Consider the following 15,126-nt stretch of genomic DNA (forward strand, 5'->3'; position numbering starts at 1 on the left):
TAAAAAACGAACACACCCTGGAACTTTAATGATGCCAAGGGGAATATCACTATTGCAATTAATTCCTCCCAACTTATAAAATGTATAATAGCAGTAGAGACAAAAAATGTTCAGATAAGACTTTCAGGATCTGTGTGGTCAGCTGTGTTCTCTCACTAGTAAAGTGTCCCCCTACTCCGTCTCAATCTCCCAGTACACATTGCTCCAATTCGTGTCTCAGCAAAAGTATAATTTTCAGTATTGCTTATGAATATCAGAAACTGCAATGTCAAACCCACCCTTGTCAAAGGCTGAAGTGTATTGGCAAAGGGGGTGTTTCCAATGGCAGGTGTAGTTTAGCACACAATACGACTTTTCTCAAATTACTTCCACCAGTCCAACTCTTTCTGTCCATCTCACAAGAATGACAGGTTGTGAAGTACCTGAGGAGCAGGGAGTATTTCCTACCCACCTCCAAATTTCCAAGGTACAAAGTGTGGGTATTCTAATGATTAAAAACAAGTTAAAACCATTAAAAATAAATAAAGTTATATAGACTGTAGTTAAATGCTATTTAAAGTGCATCATTTACAAATGCAATAGTTTAACCAAAATAGAAAAATGTATAACACTAAAAATTTTTAAATATTTTAATATAATAACCAATAATAACACTTTAATGACACCATTTCTACTTGACTGATATTTTTCATGCTGTCTACACATAATCGTTGCTATGTGTCAACACAGCATCACTTTGCCTCACTTGTGGCATAGACTCCCTTCAGGGTAGCTGCACAGTTCGCAATGATTACTCTTTCTCTGATAACTAGATCCAATACACAGAAATGGGTTTTATAAAATATGTCTATACTATGAGACTCTATTCCCAGTTGTATTTGATTGATCTAAGGTGGACACCTATTCCAAAATTTTCTCCCAGGAATTTATACTTTTGAACTAAGAGGAACAATTACTTTGGGTCAAGTATTGGTGTTTTGAAGAAGTGGTTCATTAAGTGAGATCTCTAGAGTTTCTCCAGAACCTATTTCTCCCAATGTCTGGTTGTTCAATTTTTCCTTGGAATCTGTAAGATGAATCCATTTTTAGCTTGTTATTTAGAATCCATAAAGATATGTGCAATCAAAAGAATCTTCATATAGATATATTACTCAAGTTTACCTTTCCTTCGCTCATTGTAGGAGGTAGAATTCCAAAATGGCCCCCAGATTCCCACTCTGAATAATTTCCTCTCCTTGCGTGGAGGTAGAACCTATAAATGTGATGGGATATCACTCTTATGATTAGGTTACTAATCATTTAATTTTAAGTAAATTCAAAAAAAATTATTATCTGGGCGGGCCTGACCCAATCAGGTGAGCTCTTAAAGAAGATTGGATCCTTTCTGAAATTATAGAGATTTCAAGAGCCTATGAAGGGGGCCACATGGCAAGGAACTATAGATGGCCTCTAGGATCTAAGAATGACCCCTGCCTAAGAGCCAGCAAGAGTGTGGGGGCCTCAGTCCTACAACCACAAGGAACCACAAAGTTGAATTCTGCCAACTACATAAGTTTCAAAGAGGACTCCAAGTTTTAGAAAAAAATGCAACCTAGTCAGCACCTTGATTTTTGCCTCAGGAGACCCTGAGAAAAAACTTAGCTAACCTATGCCCAGATCCCCCAAAACTGAGAGATAACAAATTTATGATCTTTGTAAGCTGCTAAGTTTGTCGGAATTTTGTTATGCATCAATAGAAAGCCAATTCAGTTATCAATTTTTTTTGTCTGAGATTACCTGTGATTTATTTCCTGTATCTGTAAGTATTTGAAAATTACCATAGCTCTCAGTGGCTATACCATTAGAATGATCTCTTAATTTTTGCTCTCTTTTTTCTTTTCCCTTCTCCAACCTCTCCCATCAAAACTTTTGCCCATACTGGGTTCAGCATTCCTGAGCAGCTGGACTAATCAGCCAGGGTCAGGAGAACAAATGAACTGTGGTTCGGCACCTTGGACAGCAGCCTCTGTACTGTCTGCCAAGCACTTCTTCCACACCCATGCTCTTCCTCCTTGATGATCTAGTCATTGTTCCCTTAAGCACACGAATTATGTTGTACTGTCTGCCATTCTTCCTGTGTCATGGATCTGTCCTGAGAACCTATTGCCGGTAACCAGCAAAGGAATAAGACCACTACAAAAGTCAGTGTCTACTTGTTTATTGTTTATACCTCACCTTTTCCAGGAAGTTTTCTATACTATTCCAGCCTCCACTGATCCTTCACACACATTATCTTTTATAATATTTATATACATCATAAAGCTCATATAGATTACCTTCATCCTCACCCTTCATCTAATGTTCTCTTTTCCTAACATGGTTATAACTAATTCCTTAAGGGAAGAAATCATATTTTGTACATTAATATGGCCTTGAGTACAGATCAGTAAGTCCTTATTGGTTGATAAGGCAATAAATAATATCATCATCAAAGTCAATCTTAGAGAAAAAACTAAAAACTTGATGAGGACAAGAGTTCTGCCTGTTGGTGTGCATTCACTGTACAATCCTCTCTCCTTTAATTTCCATCACATTTACAGGTTTTGTAAATATGATGGGAATTAAAACATCGAATTATGATTTTGTGGCAAATCTAGTTATCAAATTCTATCTTAGATCCAGATCTAAAAAGATAAAAACTGGATGTGAGGAATTGAGGAAATACAACTTATGGACAACCAGTTCTGTGCCCAAACTTTCTCAAATATTAAAATTATATGAGAACCACAGAGACAAAGGATTACATTAGAGTGAACAAAGATCCCAGGGCATCACTTCTGTTTCTTGCAGGTGGGGTGTCTAGGGTGGTAGTGTTGGCAGGCAATCAGTATGAGAAAAGGAACCAGCCAGATCAGAGAGTCTGAGAAGGAGTCTCCCAAGGCTTTACCTACTCACTGTGGGAATGGCCATGAAGGTGTTCAGAAACAACCGAGGCTTCCATGTAGGGCAAAATTATGCTCCTTAGCCAGTAGCATTATAGACTCCTTGTAAAGGTTCTAGGTGCTAAAATTCTTGCTTAAATGATCCCTCTGTTCTAAAGCTTCACCTCAGATTATGCAAATCTTTACCTGACCCTGCATTGCATGACCTACGAATGTCCTATTTCTGTCAATTTAGGGGCTTTCTGAGAACAGACATGACCATATTTAGCCACACGTTTAGAGAAGTCAGTTTTTTAGTTAACTCTATAATCTATTGGCACTAACCAAAAGAAAAGAAAAATTTGTCTTCAAGACACAAGGATGTATATAAACATATAATTACATGTAATACATCATGAGAAGTTGACACAATGAAAATATGAACAAATCGCTATGATAGAACAAAGACACAAAGAACTAACTCCCCCTGGAGAAGGTTTGGGGTTGGAAGATAAATGCCAAAACAATTTTGAAAAATAATGCAAATAAAAGTTTAAAAAGTTAGATATTTGGTGGAAGATGTTGAAAATAGGGGAAGCTATGCATGTGTGGGGGATAGGAGGTATGTGGAAAAATCTCTGGACTTTCTCTCAATTTCGCTATGAACCTAAAACTGCTTTTAAAATATAACATCTTTTATTGAAAGTAAGTGAATGAATAATGAAATTGTAAGAAGATATTTTTATAAACAATTCCAATCAGAAAACAAAAACTAAAACTTCCTTAACTGAAACATTTAATGTGAGAGAAAAACCCAGAGCTCATTAAAAAGATTGCATATGCCAAAGATTATTAAGAACACTGAGGGTCAAGAGTCGTCTTATTGAGTTTAGAGTCAGATGGCACTGCCTCTTTCCCCAGACCATTTTCCGTGCTTTCTGTTCTGCAGGGACAACTTTGGTGCTTTATTTGCGTATCAGATCAGGATGACACTGATCCAAACAGACACCAACACAGAATTGCAGAGGAAGACCCACTGAGTCAGAGCTGGCAAAGAAAGACACCAACAAAGGCACAATGGAAGTCATGAAGTGCAAGAAGTATGTGGCACAGGTGCATGGGAAAGAATGTCAACATTGTGAGTCAATGCCAGACAGGTGGGGGTGGCTAGACACACAGGAAAAACAGAGGCAGAGGGCTCAATGTGGAAATGAATGAAGAGAGACAAACTAAAGCATAGATGTTAAGTTACAAGATACAGAAGGAGAGAAGAAAGAGAAACAAGTCGACTCTAAGAAAGTAGATGGTAGCAGAAGTTTAAAAGCAGAGAAAGAAGAGAGAGAGAGATGATCCACAATGCCAACTTGGTGGGGCAAAACACTGTTTGCTTCTGGGTTTCACAAGCCTGTCTGTTCAGCATGTTCTATGGAACATTATGCCCTAGAAACATTTTCCATTTTTTTAGTACAAGAAAGAACTTTTTTCTGATTTTTCTTCCCCTCCATTTATCCTACCACCCTCCTCCCCACTGTAAAATTTCAGCAATATTTTTCTGCCTTGAAAGCACACATATAACAAGTAGCCTATTATGATCATTCCAATATTTTTTATGAATTTCATGACTTTCTGGTAGGGGAATTGGGACTTGCAGAAGAGAAATGTTTAACCAATTCTTTAAAGGTAATTTCTGTCACCCTGGGAAGAGAAGCACATTAATTATACTCTTGTGATCAAGCAACGGTTCCTTTTAGGATAGCCGAGAACTGAGCAATCAGTATCCGCAGCTATATTTAGCTAAGGGCAAATTTCTACTTTGTACTTCAGTTCAGCCTGTAAAGCCAAAGAGGAATGTAAGAGCAGCACCACCAGGACTCCTGAATGCAGCCACAACATAATGCTGTGGTCAGATGTAAGAGTCTTTTCTGGCGTTAGAAGAGATGCCATAAGAGAAGGGATACAGAGTAGCATATTTTTTACTAACAGGAAGAAACCTAACTCCAATGGAAAAAGAAAGGAACAAGAGAAAAATAACTTTCCTTCCCTCTCTTTGCAGTTTCTGTAATCACCTTCTTTATTCCCTAGACCTTATTAGGAAAGTATGTATCTGTTTTCTTAAATACTGTAAAACCATACAATCTTCCAATTACATGAACCTATCTACAAAGGTAATCTAGTCCAATACTCCTCAAAGTGGAATCTCATTAAATAGAAAAGAAAAATAGACCATAAAAATGAAGCAAAAAATTAATTCCTTCATTTGGTCACTAGATTTTTGATAACAAAATCTATAATTCTTCTAGACTAGCAGTTCCATGCTGCAGAAAAGTGTCAGGAGACTGGGTTAGACCTAAGGTGGGTAAAATAAGCCTACAAGACTTCTGAAATATCTCATCCCATGGTGAATTCAAAATTAAGAGCCAATCAGAGAAGCTGTGGTACATATATACAATGGAATATTACTCAGCCATAAGAAGAGATGAAATACTGCCATTTGCATCAACATGGATGGGCCTTGAAATAATCATACTAAATGAAATAAGCCAAACAGAAAAGGTTGAAAATCACACGATATCATATATGTGAGATATAAACCTAATGATATAAACCAAATGAACAGGACAAACAAACAGACTCATGGACATGGACAATGGACTAGTGGTTACCAGATGGGAGGGGGAGAGGGAAGGGAAAAAATAAAAAAATAAAATGTTAAAAAAAAATTATGTATATATAGTATAAAAAAATAAATAAACTGGCATTTAAAAGTGAAAAAAAAATAAATGCTATCTGATCAAGAAACTCCATCAAAAAAAAAAAAAAAATTATGAGCCGATCAAATAACACCTCAATCCAAAGGAGCTGGGAAGCGAAGCAGAAACAAGATAGGAAACAAAGAATCAAGAGAGTGGGGTCTATCCTAGGGCACTTCCTCTGTGCAGGAGGATTCAGTGTCTCAGTGAAGAACTCATGCCCCTAATCCACCTGAGCAGAGGGACTTCTAGGAGCGAGGGCCTGGTGGCACCACATCCCTGACCAGTTATTTTCTAGCCATTGCCCAAACCCTTTCAATGTCTAAAAACTTACAGCTTTGCCAGGAGAGCTATTCCACTGCTAGACATCTCTGGATACTAGAAAAAATGATCATGAGATCTGAATCAAAAAGTTCTGCCTTTGATCTATCTCTCCATTACCTCTTAATATCACATTTATCTTTCTGCAGTAGCATCAAGCCTTGCTTGTACTTCTTATTCTTCTTTCAGCCCAAGCCTTTTTATTATTCTTAGTTTTTTTTTCCCCCCCAAAAGTGAGATCTTACTGGATTTTTGCTCTCCTCAACTATTTTTCCAGATCCTTGACACATTTTTTTTTTATATATTCATTTTTTTGGATGTCCTTGCCATTTTAGTGTAAACCCATTAGAAAAGCTGAGCTGGCAGGGTTCTCTGTGCAGCCAAGTTAGTTTCTGGCTAGATCCCTTTTTCTTCTCATAGAAATTATTCACAATTATAATCAGAATTTTATTTTTCAAGTGTTCCAACCTTTTAAACCATAGAATAATATTTTATTAGAGTGCTTATTATGGAAGCAGGGATAACATTGTATCACAGTAAAAAAGACAGGCCATAGATCCTGAAGTGCACAGAGGGCATGTGTTGATAGCCAAATGAATACTACAATAGATGTTCCCTTCTAGGCAGCCCCTCAGGATAGTTATTGCATAGAAGAGGAGAACAACAGCACCACATGAAAAGTGGATGCTGAGTTGGGCCCACTCACAGGCTAAGTGGTTTGCTTCTTCTGACCAGGCTTTCAAGATAAGTGATTTCAATTTTTGCTTCAACAAAATCACAACAAGTCATGGATATTTGGGTGGCTTTAGAGTGGTTAAAATCACAAATGTCAAATCCACAAATATTAAAAGCTTATACCAGGGAATAAAACAGAAATGTTTATAGGAGCCAGGCAGGAAACAAAAAAGTAACTCTAGATGGATATAAGGCAATAGAGAGTGGTAAAGGCTATGTTTAATTGGGAAGGAATAATGATCAGAATCAGAGCAAACATTGATATAGCACTTATTTTGAACCAGGCACAGATGGAAGAGCTTTATACATATTAATTTATTTAACCCTCAAAACTACCCTATAAGTTAAATTCCCTTATTATCCTCCAATTTAAAAGTAGGAAACTGGAACACAAAGCATTTAAATTACAAGCCCATACCTGTATTAAACCATAGGGCGGCATCTACTATTCAAGTCCAACTAATTGTTGCCTTTAATATTAGTGTTCCAATATTGAATCTTTTGACTTTATAAGAGAAGCTAGGCATTCATTTTTGTATGTAAAATCTTAATTTTAAATTATCGCTCATGATCTTTAAACATATTTTATGGATCAAACATGTCCAGCATCAGCCCAGAGGACACTAGTTTGTGTTTCTGGTATTAGTCTACTTAATAAAGGGATCTTCCTCAAGAATAATATGCCTTCAGTTAGCACTTTTTGCATTTTCTTTCTGGAAAACTATTAGGAGAGAGAAGATTAAGAATTCCTTATGAATAAGGAAGACAGGAAAGAAGGAAGGAAGGAAGGAAGGAAGGAAGGAAGGAAGGAAGGAAGGAAGGAAGGAAGGAAGGAAGGAAGGAAGGAAGGAATTCCTGGGCCATAGTTCCTTTGAGTAGATGCATACTCCACACTGCTGCTATATATGACCACAGTTTCTGAATTTCAGAATGGCACACACACAAAAAAACTATGTGTGTACAGCAAACAGAAATGGATCCAATAAGTAATAAACATCTTCTATAACTAAGCCTTTTAAATTAGTTTCTAAATCTCCTACAACTCAAGTGTATTACAATCATCTCTGCTTTCTTTCCCTCTTCTGATCTACTCCCAAATGAGGTGGTACTGAAACAACAGCATTGCCTTCAGTCTACCTAATAATCCAAATTGCCCCACACCAAAACCAACCAAACAAACAAACCTCTCCATTCATTCCAGGATTCCAAAAAGTCCCTTTTGAATATCTTTACTACCTTTCCAAAGACAAAAAATATTCCTCTCAGGAAGAATATATAATGCAAGGACAGTAAAGTTCACAGAGTACAGATTCTTTATTTTAAAGATAAAGTAAGGCTTAGAGAGATTAAACGAGTTCATTTTAATAAGCAATCTGTGAGCCTCATTCCAGTGTTCTATTAGCTGACCAGTTAGTTTACTATTTTGGAAAAATTTCTAACTTTAGTGTATTCTGAAAGCAAATATACGCAAAATACAGGTATTTTTGATTTTTTGATTTATTAATTTTCCCTAACACCATTATCCCCCTTTTTCTTCTCCTGGCTAACCACTACTCATTGTTCAAACACAAATCACTGATACTTCCAAGAAGCATTCCCAGACATCTTTTCCTTACACCATGTTCAACTGAGATGTTCTTTTGTGTTCTCTCTGCTAACTTTCATCAACATTCTCACCATGCTGTACTACAATTGCTTTTCAGGTGTTTGCCCTGCTCCCCTCAACTTCTGCCTCTTGGGGACAATGGATAGGCCTTTTTATTGCTGTGAACTCAGGGCCCAGCAAGCTACTGACAAATGCATAGGGAGCTGTCAGAAAAAGTTAGTTTAATGAATGGATGAGCACATGCCCCTCTATGCCCTTAAGAAGACACAAGGGAGAACTGCTATCTCTACTGAGATACTAAATGTCTGAAGATGAACTTTGCCACAGAGAAAAGAAAAAACTTCCTCAGTGACCTTATTCTTTGAGGGAAGTAAAACAGTGAATCTCTCTCCCTAGACAATTTCTTTCTATGATGATGGACTCTTAAAGAAAGTTTAATTGTTTTACCAAGAACTCAAGTATCTGTAATACCCATTGATTTTTACAGATAATCTATTCTGTTTGAACATGGACTCTGGTATGGGGATCATGGGAGGGAAATAAAAATAGGATTGGTCCTTTTATAGGGAACATGTTAAAACTGGGCTTGCTTACCTGCTAAGAATTAGCAGAAACCTATACTGTCTTTGTCTGATAGTGTTTTAAGGCACATTGGTGTATGTTTGCATGCTTTCTTTTCTTTTTTCACTTTTGTTTTTTTCTGGATCCTTTAGCAAAATTCCTTTTCTAAAATACATCTGATTTCAGCTGTATAAAGGCAGAGAGTAATTTCCCAATGCTTGTTTCATAAAGAAAGGGAGAGCAGCAGTGTCGCTTGAAATAAAATAAAAGAATCTCAAGGGTTTGTATACCTATCCTTTGAACACCAAGAAAAGACAGGTTAGAGAATATAAAAATGAGATTTCTCATATACCTTCTCAATATTTTATATTTAGCACTTTCTTTCAATCCTCATGTCAACAACCTCAATCCAGAACTTTATTGTTTCCAATTTGCTTCATTTAATTATCTCCTCAATGGTCTCCAAGACTCCAAGTCTCACCCCTCCCATCCTTTCATCTGTCAGTCTATTCACCATACTTTCCAATGATCTCCCTGAAACATTTTATTCCTTACCGAATTAAGCTTTAGTATCATTCTCTTACTTACACTCCTTTGACATCTTCTATGAGGCCAGTATTACTTTGACACTAAAACCAAACATATCAGAATAAAAGTACAGTTCAATATCCCATGTAAATGTAGATGCAAAGATCCTTAACAACACTTGTGAACCGAACATCAAAATGAATATATAAATAGGATTAAACACCACAAACAAAATGTATTTATCCCAGAAATGAATGGTTGCTACACATATGGAAATAAGTCAGTACACCACACTCGTAGAAAAAAAGGGCAAAAACCATATGATCATCTCAGTAGACACATACAAAAATATTATTTGACAAAATCCAACAAACTTTCATGATAAAAACACTCAACCTAGGAATACAAAGGAACTTCCTCAACCTGATAAAGGACATCTATCTATCTATCTATCTATCTATCTATCTATCTATCTATCTATCTATCTATATATATAAACCACATTAATATCATATTTAATGGTAAAAAACTGAATGTTTTAAGCCTAATGTAAGAAATGAGACAAAACTATACACTCTCACTACTTCTAGTCAACATTGTACTGGAGGCTCTAACCAGGAAAAGTAGGCAAGAAAAGGAAATAAGAGGAATTCAGATTAAAAAGGAAGAAGCAAAGCTATATTTATATCACCTAATATACAGAAAACCTAGAGTATCCACACACTTACACCCCCAAAAAACTATTAGAACTAATGAATGATTTGAGCATTATTTCAGGTTACAAGATCAATATTTAAAAATCAATTGTATTTTTAAACACTAGTGATGAATAATCTGAAAGTAAAATTAACAAAAACATTTTTATGATGGTATCAAAAAAATAATATACCCACCCCAGGAATAAATTCAACACAAGAAATGCAAGACCTACACAATAAAAGTTATAAAACATTATTGAAGGAAACTAAAGAACTAAATAAATATATAGATATCCCATGTTCATGGGTTAGAAGACAATGTTGTTATAATGGCAATACTTACTAAACCAATCTACAGATTCGATGTGATACTTATAAAAATTCAGCTGTCTTTTACAAAAAAAATTGGGAAGATGTTTCTAAAATTCATATGGAAATGCGAGGAACAAAGTTGGAGGATTCAAACATTCTATTTTCAAATTTACTACAAACCTATAGTAATCAAGATAGTGTGGTATTGATATAAGAAGAAATATGTAAATCAATAAAATAGAATTCATATTCCAGAAACAAACCTTTACATTATGGTCAATTGATCTTCAACAGGGTGCCAAGATAATTCAATAATAATAAAAAAAAATCTACAAAAAATAGTACTGGGAGAACTGGACGTCTAAACATAAAAGAATGATGTTGAAACCTTACTTCCTTTCATATACAAAACTTAACTCAAAGTAGATCAATGACCTATATAAAAAATTTTAAACTATAAAACTCTTAGGAAAAAACATAGCAAATCTTTGTGACTTTGGATGCGGCAATGAGTTTTTAGATATGCCATCTAAAGCACAAATGATGAAAAAAATAGATAAATTGGATTATATCAAAGTTTTGTTTCCCTTAAGAAAGGGAAAAAACAAACCATGAAATGGAAGAAAATACTCACAAATCCATATACTTGATAAAAGACTCGTATTCAAAATAAAGAACTACTACAACTTCACAATTAAAAGACATAAACTCACTTTAAAAATGATGTTATGGACTCAATTGTGACCCCTGGCCCCAAAATTCATATGTTAATGCTATCACTCTCAATGCGACTGAGTTTAGAGAGATGGCCTTAATGGAAGAGAATGTTAAATGAAGTCATAAAGGTGGACCCCTAACCTAATATGGCTGGTGTGCTTAAAAGAAGAGTTTTGAGGTACATGCACCAAGAAGACACAGTGATAAGGTGATCATCTGCAAGCTAAGGAGAGAGGCCCCAGGAGAAACTAAACCTACAGACACTTGATTTTAGACTTTCAGCCTCCAGAACTGAGAAAATAAATTTCTATTGTTTAAGCCACCCAGTCTATAGTATATTGTTACAGCATCCCTAGCAGACTAATAATACAAATGGGGAAAAGATTTGATTAGACATACATATGAGAAGCAAGCACATAAAAAGCTCAAGATCAGTAGCCATCAGGGAAATGCAAATCAAAACCACAATGAAATACCACCTCACACTCACTAGGATGACTAAAATGAAAAACGGACAGACTAACAAATGTTGCCAAGGATGTGAAGAAGTTGAAACCCTCATACTTTGCTTATAGGAATGTAAAATAATGCAGCCACTTTGTAAAACATTGTAGCAGTTCTTCCAAAAATTAATGAGAGTTACTATATGACTACAATTCCACTCCTAGGTATATAACTAAGAGAAATGAAAACATATGTTCATACAAAATCTGTATACAATGTTTATAGCAGCCCAAAAGTGGAAACAACCCAAATGCCCATCATCTGATAAATGGATAAACAAAATATAGTACATCTATAGAATGGAATATTACTCAGCCATAAAAAGGAATTGAGTACTGCTACATGCTACAACATAGAAGAACCTTGAAAACATTATGATGAGTGAAAGAACCCAGTCATGAAAGACTACATATCATATGGTCCCATTTACATAACATTTTCAGAATTTTCTGGAAAATCCATAGAGACAAACGATAGATCTGTGTTTACTAGGGGCCGGGAAGAAGAGTGAATAATGAATGACTACTAATAGGAACAGAGCATCTTTTAGATAATAAAAATGTTCTAAAATTAGATTACGTTGATCATTGCATGACTCTGTGACTATACTAAAAGTCACTGAATTGTACAGTAAAAGATGATTTCATTGTATGTGAATTATATCTCAATAAGATGATATCTTAAAAATCCTTTCACAATTGCCCTTTGCCTACAGATTTAAGTCCAAGATCTTTAGTTGGTCCTCTAGATTTGCTTATCTGTCTAACCTTATTTCTTATCGCTTCGGCATCCTCATCTATTTTCTCTTTAAAGAAGGCATTCCGTTTTTTATCTTTCTGGAAAGTCATACTCATTCTTTCATACCCAGCTCCAGGTCCAATCAGCAGACTTGATTACTCTAATTTGTGTCCGTACTGTATATTTTATATATTTCTGAGCACTTAAGTTTCTTCTAAGAACATTAGAAAATCTTTCCTCTATGGTGATACAAACAATGGGATTGTTCAAAAAAATTTCTTCAAATTCATTGTTTTATAAATTATGACATGTTAAAATTTAATGAAATGTCATGGTGTTTGGCATTTGTTCATAGTGGGCTACAAATGACCAGTTGATGATGCCGAAGTGCCTTACCAATACAATAAGGACAGATAGCATGGACTTTAATGAAGAGATTGGAAATAAATTTCAGGGACTACTTCATTTTATGGAAATATAAACTTCATGGAGAAAATGCACATGCTTCTGAGCAGATATAATTGTGTGTAAGCTGAAAAAAAAGTTGAAAAGCTGAGATATAAAAATTGGCAAAGGACTCATATTTTCAAAGGATTTACTCTATCACTCTGTCTCTCTCATTTTTGCTGTTCCAACAAATCCTGATTATATGTGGTTTCACTATACCCTTTTATTCAAATAAATGGATATTTTCTAGTAAGCAAATATTTAATATCCTTCTTCAGTGCTACATTACACTTGTTGCATCTTCAGGACAAGGATGTACATTACAAAGCCTGAATTTTTGGCCTGACAGTTAATACATAAAATGCACTCATTGTATCTGTGTCATTGTATTTTTATATAATTTTTTTTCTAATTTAAGGTGGATGATGAGGGATAACTTCTATTAATACCTTTTATGTATATTAATTTTTAATTTGTCAATTAATAAAATTAACATATGAAATGACATTCTTCCAAGGTAAAAATAAAAGTCTTTATATGTAGCTACATGGATTGACAATAAGAAAGTATTGATTAGTTTTCTAAGAGCAATCAAGAAAAGTCATAATGCTAATTTTTCTTGTGTCTTAAAAATAGGAATCCACTAATTCATTGATACACCAACTATTTAAAAGAATGGATGTAAGGAGGTCTCAATTCTCTCTCCTCTACAAAAGTCAATAATGGTACTGAGAATATAACTGAGCCATGATAGGAGACATTATAAATACTGTATATTAGGCACAGAAGCAGGTACAACCTATGAGGTCTGATAATAGTAAGAGAAGCAATAATAATTGACATTTATATTGCAATTATAAGTTTAGAAGTCACTTTCACAAAATATTGTCTCATTTCATTCTCATAAAATCCTCTGAAGTAATCAAATCAGTAATCAAACCACTCTATAGGTAAAAAAGCTAAAACCAGGGAGGCTGAATAAAATTCACAAGGTCAAATAGTCATCCACAGAGCCAGAATCAGAACTCAGGTTTACCGACTCCTTTTCTGGAGCTTTTTCTATTTCCCCATTATTAAGCTGCAGAGCGGTGTGAAAGGATGGGATGGCAAATATGCTAATAACACAAGAGAAAAACACCTGGAGATGACATTCAGGTACAAGATAGAGAGTTCCTATAATTCGTCAAGTTCTGTGCTAGGTGCTATGAAAATAGTGATAATGATAAGATGTGATAATATATTACATTTCCTTAAACAACTTGATATGTTTTATAATGAAGTAAGGAATCCATGGACCCACTGACAAGTGACATTAACATATACAGTATATTGAAAGGGTAGTTAAGAAATAAGTGATAAGCTAAGGGATATACATGGAAAGACTGTTCTGCAAGACAGAGAAGAAAAGTACCTCAGAACCAAGAAATTTGTGAAGGGAGAGTATTACCATTCTTGACCTAACCCTACAAAAATGACAGTAAACCTGAATGTGGGGCTAGGCTCCAGCGGGCTGCAGCGCAGGCCAGAGGCTGTTGCGGATCCTTCAGGTGTTCGAAGGAAAAAGAGCTCTACTTGGAAAATGGTTAACCATTTAAAATATACTTACTTCTAAGACCGGAAAAAAAAGGCATAGATGATAGAGGCTTTGTTCATCTCTCTTGCAACCAAATAAAAATTGTGACAGAAACACGGAACAAACAGAAAGGAAAGTCGCCTGAGGTCTAGATAAACAGAAGCATTATAACTAGGGAGAGAAATAATTAATCAACCTGCAATGGTAGTAGATAGGAGGAGACAAAGAAGCGAGGCTGCTGGGTCCCCAGGGGCTGAGTGGGACAGAGACTACAGCAATGGCAGCCCGCAGCTGCAAATGCCTCTTAATGGGTTTGTGTCAGCGACTGGACTCTCACAAAGAGGGACCTGCTCACTCTGAGCACCAGCACTATATCAGCTGCTGGGGGTGCAGTGCATCAAGGACTTATAAGGAGACACTGAGTTGTTAGAGTGAGGGCTGGAGGCCAGGCTCTCTCCCGGCAGAAGTGCTGGCAGTATCCACTGACCCTCTATTGAGCCCTCCCCGCTCCCAATGTGCAGACTCAGCGCGGCCATAGCTGATTTGTCATCAAACTGGATAACAGAGGTAGCTCAGCCCAGAGGGTTCCCTGAAACTCTACCTCCTCCAACTCATGACCCCACTCAACCCAAGTCCAGGTATATCCTTAGTGAGTCTGGTACTACTTGCTGAGCAGTGCCAAGACTCACACTGGTGGTAGCTGGCCTTGGTTTCTGGTGTAGTTTCTTGAGGCAAC

This window comes from Pteropus vampyrus, unplaced genomic scaffold (assembly GCF_000151845.1).
Source record: "Pteropus vampyrus isolate Shadow unplaced genomic scaffold, Pvam_2.0 Scaffold1, whole genome shotgun sequence".
NCBI classification, from domain to species: domain Eukaryota; kingdom Metazoa; phylum Chordata; class Mammalia; order Chiroptera; family Pteropodidae; genus Pteropus; species Pteropus vampyrus.